At 47.4% G+C, this 11,622-nt stretch overlaps 1 long non-coding RNA gene across 1 annotated transcript in view; it reads left to right on the top strand.

The window, feature by feature from the left end:
* The first annotated feature begins 427 nt into the window (after positions 1-427).
* Positions 428-11,622, top strand: part of LOC129213932 (uncharacterized) — a 56,163-nt gene continuing 44,968 nt past the window's right edge. Inside the window, exon 1 of the long non-coding RNA XR_008579575.1 lies at positions 428-563. This is a non-coding gene — a long non-coding RNA (uncharacterized LOC129213932). The remainder of the gene's footprint in view (positions 564-11,622) is intronic.

The following is an 11,622-nucleotide window of genomic DNA, read 5'->3' as shown; positions in this document are numbered from 1 at the left end:
GGCTGCTCCCGCAGGCGTGCTGGCCACCGTGCTGCACCTCCAGCCTGCCCCGAGGGGTGCGGGGGGACAGGCGCCATTCCCCAGCCTTGCTTTGCCCTGGCAGAGCCGGCTCTGCGGGGTCGCAGTGTGATCACAGCCCAAAGCAGCAGAATTTGGCCAAGGGTTTTTTCCAGGGTGTGAGGTCGGTCATGGCCATGGGCATGTTCTCCTCCCATGGAGGGTAATGTGGTGTCGACAGCGACTTCGTGGGGTGGATGGTACTCGTTGCAGGGATGTTGTGTCCCTGCCTCCTCCCCAATCATCGCAGCTCTTTTAAAAGGGCATAAAATACTTTGTAAGGAGGGGAGATGCGGTGATGCTTTATTGCATCAATATACGCTAAGTCAGATGTTCAAATGGAGAGGGAGAAGGTCTGAATTAATGTTGTGACAGAGCCATTAGCCCTGGGTCGGTTCGTTAGCGGAACGGCTTTTCCCCAGCAGGGCTTGGCAGCGCCGCCTCCCCATAGCAACGGACATAAACAAACCCAGGGGCTGCAGGGAAGTGATGACTGAAAGGAAAGGGTAAGGGAACAGCCAAACTATTTTTATATTTCCGAACTACACGGCAGCTATTTTTTTACTTTTGTATGCTAAATTCCTATTGTGGTGCATTTGCTTGGTGGGTGATATCCCTTCGCTTTCCTCTGCTTTTTTTCTGAGCTGAAATCCCACCGATTTGACCGAGAGCTTCACACTTTTTGAGTGAATGCCTCTGTGCACACATGTAATGTTCGTTTCCCTACTGTGCATATTAATTAATAGTTTAATTGTGTACTATTGGTCCCTTAACTCAGCATCTGCCAGGTCCCTCCCAGCAGAGCTGGGATACGTGTTGGGTGAGAGTGGGCACCTTCCCTGGGCACAGCCTGCCGGCCCCCAGGCTGCAGGGGATCCCGCATGGCTCTGTGCCACCAGGTGCCATCTCGGACATCTCTGGTCCTTCTGCCTCTTGGAGGCCTTCTCCTCACCACCAAGCTTGGGCACAGGCAGTGGGGGTGGTGGAGGGGAGGAAGGAAGGCCATCTCCCTCCAAGCCATCTGGGCCAGAGGATGCTCAGCATCTGTGCCAGCTTATCTGGGGTACAAGGGTTGCTGTTAAGCATGATAGTGGTTGCAATAGCAATTAGGTGTAATAACTGATCAGTGAGACATTGACACTGAAAGCTGAGATGACCAAGGCCACGGACTCATGCGAGGGTACCAAACTGTCCATGGCTGAGTTGGAGAGTGTGCAGCCATGAGCACCCAAAATCCTGGTGGCAAGATCAGTGCGCCAGGGACCCAGAGCCTCATGCCAGCATGCAGGCACCGGAGAGCACCTTAGCAAACCCCCTGGTGAAATGGGTCTTCTTCAGTGATGAAAGATGATGGTGGCCTTGGTGTAGCAAGAGCTGGGTAGGAAACATCTCTCCTCTCCACGCAACTCCTGGAGGTGATGGAAATGTTCTCTTTGAGAAACAAAGACCCTCTGGCTGCTTTTTATGAAAAGTGAGAAGGGGAGAGATCGGTCTCCTCTTCACACCCAGCTCAGGGACAGCAGTTGGAGCAGGCACCTAAGGGCTTCCGTGCAGGGGTGGGATTTGACTCACCTACCTTTACACGTCTATGTGTGTCTGTCTCCATTGGCCCATCACCTAGGGCTCCCTTTACTGTCAGCGGGAGAAATGGGTGTGTTTGGGGCATGAGTCAAATGGCCTATTTTTACTTTCTGTCCTAGGGTATGGTGAATTGCTCTGGATTTTCCTCTTCCTTTCCATTGGCTGTAAAGAGACAATTAGCTAAGATGGCCCCAGTACAGGAGAGACATCGTGCTGTTGGAGAGAGTCCAGAGGAGGGCCACAAAGCTGATCGGAGGGATGGAGCACCTCTCCTATGAGGACAGGCTGAGAGAGTTGGGGTTGTTCAGCCTGGAGAAGAGAAGGCTCTGGGGAGGTCTAATTGTGGCCTTCCAGTACCTGAATGGGCCTACAGGAAAGCTGGAGAGGGACTGTTTATCAGGGAGTGTAGTGACAGGACAAGGGGTAATGGGTTCAAGCTGAAGGAGGGTCGATTTAGATTAGATGTCAGAAAGAAATTCTTTACTGTGAGGGTGGTGAGGCACTGGAACAGGTTGCCCAGAGAAGCTGTGGATGCCCCCTCCCTGGAAGTGTTCAAGGCCAGGCTGGATGGGGCTTTGGGCAACCTGGTCTAGTGGAGGGTGTCCCTGCCCATGGCAGGGGGGGTTGGAACTAGATGATCTTTGAGGTCCCTTCCAACCCTAACCATTCTATGATTCTATGATTCTATGAACTTGATGCCTCCAGTGGGTCAGATGAATTGCTGTCCTGAGTTAGATACTGAGCACTGGATGCCAATGTTCCCTCCCCTAGCCTTGGCAAACATAAGGTAATTTCAGTTAGCTTTACTTATAGTGCAAGAAAGCATGTAGGGATCCCTGAGTTATGGTAACTTCTTTTTTATTTCAGTATGAAGAGAGGAGAAATTCAATGGCTCAGAAACCAAAGGCCAGCTGTGAGGAAAATAGTACTGCTATTCTTTCTCCTGTTACTCTGATTTTTCTGCAGAAGATCCTTCAAGCAATTTGGTGGAAAGTGTTTCACAGTAAATTGCAAGAACACAAAACAAAGTGAAGGAGTTTACTTAAGAGGTAGCTCTCTCTTTTCGGCTTTCAATTGCTTTTACTTTTCCACTAGCTTTAAACATCAGGATGAAAGTCACAGCCGTAGTACAAAGAAATGAGGGTGGTAGCCACGCTTACTTGTGCTGCAGCTGTAGTTTCCAATCCAGTAAGCTTGAGTTAGGACACCACTATGTCAGGCAGCATGCAGATGGTTCCTATTCCAATTCATCGCAAAAGTAGTAGCAGTTGCTGGTGGTCATCATATGTTTGATATTTTTCTTCTGGAAACTCCTAGAGGATCAACAACTTTCCTCAGTAAGCAGCCATCAAGGCCAGATGTGAAGCCCTGACCTGGAAAGCAGCCTTCACTGGGTAGTGATTTACAGCCAAATGTGTACCGCCGTCGCTGGTGTGACGGACATCATACCAGCTCCTGCTGCAATCATCTTGCAGAAATTTCTCTTCTTACTGGAAAATTTTTGTTTATGGAGATGCTAATCAAACCAGTACTTCTCTCTGGGCTTATAATATGCTCAGAGGTCAAGTTTCGGCATGCAGTATGTTACATGCTTACTAGGTAACTGAACGAATGAATCAACAGAAAAATTAATGAGATTTCAAAGGTGGAGACAAGTTAGAGCCACTTCTTTACACCTACATGCAAATTTGGCTTAAAAAAACCCCCAGCACCCTAGGTACTTGCCAGGGGTTATAGCTGCTTGCTCAGTACTTGTTAAGCAATCCGGTAAAGTACTTTGTGTTCCTGCCTGCTGTGGCAGAGACATGTCAGCTGAGACATCCACAGAGTGTCTGCAGCCTGGTGTTGTTTGGAGGAAGGGCTCATTTCTGTTTGGGTGGGTATGTGTAGGAAATAAAAGAACAATAACACCATTCTTCACACATGTGATCAATTGGACCTTTGTTCTCTCCTCCTTGATGTGCTGGAGGAAAGTCACTGCAAGTGCCATTGTTTTCCCAGAGTGTTTTTGAAGGGCTGTAGCGTGTTTCTTTCCTCTGCTTAATTCAATGGATTTACTTGTTTTCAGAGTATTTCAGATGGAAATATCCAAGGAGAAAGCTAAGATACTAATTCTGTTTTGCTGCTTGCATTAGGAACCACCTCTGGAATCTTCCTAGGCTCATTTGTTTGCATAGTAAGACATATCTGAAAATGATTTGTTAATGATTTCAACCTAGCAGTCGGATGAGGCAAACCATCCCTTTATGCCTATTAGCCTTTGCTCCGTAGGCCAGGCTGGGGCAGTCGGCCTGCCCGCTTTCACCTTGGTTCAGATGACCAGCACCATTCAAACAGGCTATAATTAAGCAGTTCCTAATTTCAACAGAAGAGTGCCACAGATGTGAAAAGGGTGGTCCTGCTGGAAAGCTCGCATTCGTGCTAATATTGTTGAAGTGAGTTTGGTTGGGGTTTTTTTTTTGCCTTACGTGTGCTGTACATCCGTTACACATCCTAAAGCAATTATAGGAGAAAGAAGCCTTAAAAAGGGCTGTGTGCCCAAAACCTCACCTGTGTTTTCCAGCTATGTTAGGGAACCTAAGAAAAGCCATTTCCTCTTTCCACAAACCAGCTTTCTTTGAAGGAAGCTATGTGTGGAATAAAAGTTGTTTTTTCAGTGCCACTGCATAGTATTTAAGGAAAGTATTAATAAGTCGGGTCTCCTTCATGGGCGAGCTGAAGAAAAGTTCAGGAAAAGTCTGCTCTCCGCCCTTCCCATACCACGGTATTTCAGGGAAAGGCGAGGTGCTGTTTGCCTGGCACAAAAGCCATCTGTGCAGAGGATCACAAAGGATGAGACGACTTTACGCCTCTGGCAATGTTCCTGTTGGCGCTGTCACTGCAGTGCACTCTGGCTTTCCTAGCTGGTCTCACCTGGGGCAAATTTCTCTTCACTTCAGTGGCAGAAAGACAGAGGTGTATTTCAGAGGGAGAAAAGCAGCGAGGACATAGTTACTGCTCTGTGGAGCACTGGAACGAGTAGGAAAAACTAATTTATTATCTGGAAGGTGATGGATCCCTCTGTCTGTCTATTCACATCAGCCCTGGCTCTCAGGATAACATAGAAATATTTTTTTCGTATAAAATCAACAGGATCAGCAAAGTGGTGGTTGTATGCAATGTTGAGGGGGTACAGCAAAAAAGAAAAGGATCTGAACTAGATCTTTTGGGAAAGTGTGGAGCCTGGAACTTGGAGTCATGAACGTGTGTAGGCATGCTGGGATGTGATGTAAGGTGTGATGCGAAAATACACCTAAGTAAGGTATTCCCCAGGAGTTTGTTAATTGTTTATTGTTCTCGGCTATGATCTCAAGCAACAAGATGTTTGGAGATAAGGAAGGGCTTCCTTCCAAGACAGCTGAGTGAGGAGCATGAATAAGAATGTGTTTCAAGAAGTCATTGACGTATCCATTCAAAAGCTGCGGCTCTTGGAGTGCCAAAAGGTTGGCAAGCTGCTAGCTGAAGGAGAGCGGGCCTGGAGGCTATTGTATGGGTGCAGGAAAGTCTTCTGAGATAACGTGTCAGAACTGGACTCAGACAGCCTGGGGTGAAAGAGAGGATGTCTTGGGGGAGGGAAGGAAAAAAGAGACCCATGACTAGAGATGACTAGAAGATGGCTGGCATGGGAGCAGTACGTAGGTAACAGGAGGCGTATTTCCAGGGTAGGTCTGTGAATGGGACTTGAGTGGATACGAGAGTGGTGCGGCTGAACTGGTTGTGCAGAAACAGCCCTTGGCCAGGGTCAGCGCAAAGCCGACCGGCTGGCCTCTCGCTGCTTAACTTACTTACACAAGGCTCCGGAGGGGCAGGGGCAGGGTGCGCCGTGACGCGGGGAAGCAGAACCCTATGCAGAAAATATGATAGAAAAGAGGAGCCCGTGAGGTGGGCAGTGCTTGGATGGAGATGCTCTGGCAAGTTCTCATTCCTGCTTTACTTGGACAGTGGGGAAAATATGAGCACGAAGGCATTAGTCATACCCTTCCAAGTAGTCCCCAAATACATTGGGTTACTGGAAAATCCACTAATAGAGAGATGGGTGATGACTTATAAACAAAGAGCTTTTAGGGCAGGAAGTCCCAATTGTGTTAAATGATAATAATTCATGGGTTTTATGATTATATGTTTTAAATAAAATCATGTGAAAGACAGACATGTGCCCTGAAAAGCTGTGGGTTCCCTCATGTCAGACAGTGCTATAGGCATCAAAAAATGAATGCTGCGCAAGGAAAAATGTCTTCCCTGGAAGGCATTTCTGCCAGTCCAGGAACCTCAGCTTTTGTGGGTCCAGTGGGGAAAAATTTGTAAAAATCAAATGGTTTATATATTTATTATCACCACTGCACACATGTAGGGCTCTGTGGAATCTCAGTGACCAGACAGATGGGAAATGCCTGTCCTTTCTGAGCCTCTTGCAGGTCTCTCAATGGGGAATGGGAAACAGGGAAAATCTGTTGTACTTAAAATTTGCTGTGGAAAAAGACAAAGGATAACATGCAAAATAGAAGTATTTGAAGTCTTTACTAGTTCCAGTTCTTTCAGTGAGGTTTTTAAAAGACCTTGATGTAGTCAGATTTTTTTTTTTTTTCTTCAGAATAAGTGGTTTGGACGTGTCTTTGAAATCTCACTTTCATATTCTGTGTGCTACTTTATACTTAGAAACCCGAGTCCGCACTCTCTGACTGGAATCCTTTGCAGGCAGAGCATAGAGCATAGGCTTGCAAACGCCTTCAATTATCTTTTGAAACCTGAGAAAAAGTTGGACCTTCAAAGCTACCCATACATCTCTATGTTATACCACTTATGTTATTGATGGATAGCACTGAGGAAGCGTGGTAGGATAAGACAAGTGGTTAGAAAGGACTTGTTGAGTCACCCGATCCAGGTATATGCTCCCTTTTCTAACTCATCAAACTTCACATTAGCAATAGGTGGATTATTTGATTCGATAATCCCATAGGAATCCTTTTCCAGAATCTGATTATCCCTATGATTTAAACATTTCATCTAATTTTCAGTCTAAATATATTGATGGCTAGTGTGTATCCATATGTTCTTATGATGAAATTGTCCTGGTGCTTAAACAGGTCTTCTCAAGTGTTTGTGCCCAGCACACTTGTACACAACAGCTGACTTTCTTCTGGGCTCTTGTTCTGCTAGTTTTCCAAGCCAAAGGTTTTAGCAAACGTATTCTGGTAATACAGCCTTTTTTCTTCTGATTATCCTGGTAATTCTTCTCCATCCCTATTTCATGTTCCTTGGGAACTCATGTGGTGAGGCCCCCTCCCTGGAAGTGTTCAAGGCCAGGTTGGATGGGGCTTTGGGCAACCTGGTCTAGTGGAGGGTGTCCCTGCCCGTGGCAGGGGGGGTGGAACTAGATGGGCTTTGAGGTCCCTTCCAACCCAAATCATTCTATGATTCTATGATTCTATGTTGGGAACTGGAAACAAGAATTGTACCTGCTATTGCGAATGAGACCTAACCAAAAGCTTGTACAGTGGCATTAGTATGACCCTTCCTGGGGTATTGCTACCTCTTTGGAAGCATTTTAAGGCTTAAGTTCCCTCTTCACAGCTGCATCATGTTATCGTTCATAACTGCCCTTTGCTCATGGGAAAAAGTTCTGTTGCTGCTGGCTGAGGAGTTCCTTGCTCACAGCAAAAGATAAGTGGTTCCCAAATGTATGACCATGGTTTTTGTGCTACTGAATTTCCTCCGTTTTCTCTGACTTTGGTTCATGAGGTCCTCCTGTAACATTTTCTAACTCTCTGAATTGATGTTACTTCCCAGTTTTGTGTCATCAGCAGATTTTATTAGCACATGTTGATGTTCTGAGCCAAGGTTATGAGAAAAAATAATGAGTAAGATCAGACTTGGAAACAGTTCTGGGGAAGGAGCCTCTGTTGCTCTGAGTCTTCTTCCCACTGCCTGGGGCCCTACCCCCTTAGCCAGAGTTTTGCCCATCTTAACCTCCTGCTTCACCAGGTAAACTCATACCTTGCCCTGCAGCCTTTTTGAAGCCCAGAGAGGAAAGGCTTATCCCAGATCTGATATCTAGAAAATCAGATATCAGATTTGACAAGAGTAATCTACCCCATGGTGAACCTGTCTTGCATCGTACCGCATCCACCTCCATGCCCTCAGCTGCGTGTTTGTTTTCCTCCTTTAAGACACATGCAGAGGACTCGCTTGCGAGAAGATAAGGCCAGCAGGCTCACAGCTGGACGCATGTGTATTTTTACCTGGGAGAGAGGATGAGGAACAGCCCAGGCGTCGACTTCCCACCACCTGCATGGCTCTGCTCTGGGTTGTGACTGTGGTCATGCAGCTGTGGGCCCTGCGGAGGTCCGTCCTGCAGCTGCACACATCGCCTTTCCCTTGTCCTTCACAAAGGACTTCAGTTGCTCCTGTTTAATCATATGTCTCCATCCCGGGCTAGATGGGCATACTCGAAATGCGTACTGAACCACTCAGAACCAGAGTTTAAGCAATGCTTGTATGAAACTGTGCTTCGCTGGTGCCTGTAACGCCACAAACATCAGGGTTTTCCCTTCATTGCTGAGAGTCTTCTAGGAAAACTTCAGGTAAGAGATGACTTTTTAGCAGAAATGAGACAATTAAGATGAGTAACTGCTGGTTATTTTTCCTAGAAGACCCAGAAAACAGAGAACCATGGCTTTTTCAGGTAGCATCCAGCACAGTGATTTATTTCTGTATCAATTTGCATCACAAGCAATCCATCAAGCAGAGAATCTGAAGAAATTTACTTTCAGAATTCTTTTGATTAAAAAAAGAAAAAAGCCAAACCTAACCCCCAGCCCCACCCTTCACTGTAACACAAAATAGAGACAAACAAGCACATTGCAAGTCTCCTTCCGACACGTGATTTGACATTGCAGCATCTTTTACCACAACAGGGGCACCAATCTCTGTCCAGCAGCAGCACACCCATCTTAATGTTGACTCCCATTTGTTTCGTGCTGCCGCAAAGACAGATTTAACTTTTCTCGAATGTATTTTCCAGCGTGCAGGCACACACAAATGGTTTGCCATTTCCTAAATTACCGGCATCACCCTGTTGCTCAGTGACAGCCTCAGGTTGCTTGTCTGTCAGAGCAGATGTGGAATAGGGGCACAGACCCCTGAGCACACAGGTACACGAGTGTCCCCGTGGCCAGCCTGGCTGCCCCAGCAAACTCCCCGGCACACAGCAGGCTGGCAGAGGTCGAAGCGGGGTTTGGAGCTGGTGGGCCCTGCGCTTTCCCTCCTATTCCTGTAGCACTACACCAGATTGCAGGAGGTCCTGGTCAGACAGCATGGTTGCAGCTCTCCTACTGAGCAGGGATGTCATCTGGATGGTGGCTTTGCAGGCTTTGTGTTGGACTAAGCCCAGGAAAAACAGCCCGTGGGCATCCCTGGGGGGCTGGCATGGGGATTCTAGTGCTGTAGGTCATTCTGCTGCATGAGCAGCATCTGCTTTATCTGGGTGCTTGCCCATCCCATCCTGCCCAGATGGTGAAGCTGTGAATGGCTTTACCCTTTACAAAGAATGAATACTGTTAAGTTATGGTTAGTGAATAAAAGTTGCATTGGCATAGCTATCAGGAGCATGGAGAAAAGTCACTCTCTTGCTTAATGAAGTGGTAGCCATGAAAGGCCACTTGAGATGCAAATTTAGCCACAGTAGCTATATATGATATAACTAGCTATCTAAGGCATAACCTGCCTTGTTTGAGGACCCATACTTGGCTATGTTGACAAAGACTTTCTGATGCAGACAAGCGCTAGTTGTGTCAAGAAGTCCTATGGTGGCCCAGGGCAAACACCAACAACCACTGGGTCCCCAGGCGCACCTCCTCCTCTTCTCCCACCACCATCACCCTGATGTGGCACCAGCCAAGCCTTGTGCCTGGGAGCTTGCAGCCCCTGCACAGCTGCGGGGGCAGTTGCCTTCCCAACCCCAAACTGACTAGCAGTAAAAGAGTGAGGAGATGTGTTTTGCCATTTTCCAAGTAATCGGCGTCTTCTTGATGCTGGGCGGCAACAGTGTGCCACTGGTCTGCCAGTCCAGACACGGCACGCCGTGCACACCACTTTCCCTGGAGTTAGGCGCTCATCCCCATCGCCACCCTTCACCTCTCCGCTCACAAACCTAGCACCGCGCCGAGCTGCCGCCGCTCGAGCTAGTCCCCACAGAGAACTTCCAGCAATGCAGCTGGCTTGGTTGGTGCTGAGTTGTCCTCTGCACACGTGTGCATGTGTGTGTCAGTGCGTGTGTGCTGCCTGCTGCTCTCTGCAAGGGGAGAGGGAGCTGCCGGGCAGCCTGGGCAGCCTCACAGTGCCAGGCTGGGGTGGCCGGGGCTGCGAGCGGGCACAGCTCTGCCGACGGCTGGCTGGCTGAGGAGCAGCAGGGTAACCCACACAGTGAGTGGTCGCTCGCCCGTCCTTCGCTTGTAGACCTATGCCGGAGCAGCACGGGGAACTCTAATGCTCGCCGAATCACACTCCCCATGTCCTTTTCCTATAATCAGTGTTTACTGAGAGATAAATACATCCCCAGTCAAAGGAACTGAAGCAAAACCATTCGTTTCAGCACTGCTTACCCCTGATTGCTCAGTATTAGTGGCAGGTAAGAGGGACGTAACTTGTTTAAACCTTCACATCAGGGTAAATAGGGGGACTTCACCCAGAGGGAGTGTTGTGTGATGTCTGGTTAGGAAAAAGGTCAGGGAAGTACTTATGATAAAATCATCAGGCCTAGCTGGCACTACGATATGAGTCCAAAATAATTTCCAAAGACTCATATCAGTCAGGAATGAAGAGAAATAGGAAAAGCTGCTTTTGTCAATGAATCAGAAGTGTCAACAGTTATGTTTTTGGAGAGGCAGAAAATAAAAACTCTGTTCCTGTCACTTCTAATTTGCTGATTTTTTATAAACCTGTCATAAACAAAAAATTTAGTACATATACAGTCCTTTTATTACCACTTTTGGGCTACATAAAGTAGCATTTACCTCATGTGTAAGGATGTAGTACCCTTTCCAAAGGAATACATCTATGTTTGTGCTTGGCATCTCCCTCTCCTTGTGTCTCCATTACCAGGTTATTTATGAGTATGTGGTGTATAGTCTAATTAGGTGCATGTTCTGGTAGCTGAAAGGAGTGAGAACGGCTTTATTTTGTAGATGGTAATTAAAAGTGAGTCTTTCCTTGAGGAGAAAGAGGCTTCCCTTGAGCACCATTGCTTATTTTTAAAGATGCAACTAGGAAAGGTTCAGTGAGACGAGGCCGTAGTTCTTGCTAACACCAGCAATAACGTTTTTAGGGCGCACCAAAATTTAGAAGTGCAAGCCAGCGAATGGAAACCAGAGTGACTCCAAAAGCCAGGGTAAGCTACCTGTTGTGCTGAAGCCCACTGGGCACACATCCCCAGGAGGAGCACCAGGCACCTTTGCTCACAGGCATGGGGGGGTATAACCCCCTGGCACCTCAGCCTGCTCCGCGCATGGGCTCAGCTCTGCCAAGGCAGCGTATTGCTGTCATTTGAATGATGATATGTTGATGACGATGATATTTGCCAAAGTAAGATGACAATCTGAGAGAGGAGGCTTGAAAGACGTGGCCCCCAAAACACAAAGTCCTGAAAGCAAGTAGTCTTTATCACTGCTCCCTATAGCAAGAATAACTCCCAACTGCCTGCTGTAGCTGTCACTCATTAACCTACTATTCCCAAATCTCTGAAATGAAATCCAGTGCAAGAGATCAGGAATACAGACTTTCCATGCTCGACCCCGGCCCCCGTGACTTCCAGTCCTTGGATGGCGAGTGAGGATGGAGTGAGATGTAACAGGAACTATTTCCCATCCTGTCTTAGGACTGTTGACCAAGTCAGCATGAAAGGAAGTTTATAGCTATTCATTTGCGACACGGGCAAGAAGCGAAGCTTTG

This window comes from Grus americana, chromosome 1 (genome assembly GCF_028858705.1).
Source record: "Grus americana isolate bGruAme1 chromosome 1, bGruAme1.mat, whole genome shotgun sequence".
NCBI classification, from domain to species: Eukaryota; Metazoa; Chordata; class Aves; order Gruiformes; family Gruidae; genus Grus; species Grus americana.
Note: the sequence above shows the minus strand (reverse complement) of the source record. Positions and strands in the feature narration are given on the sequence as shown.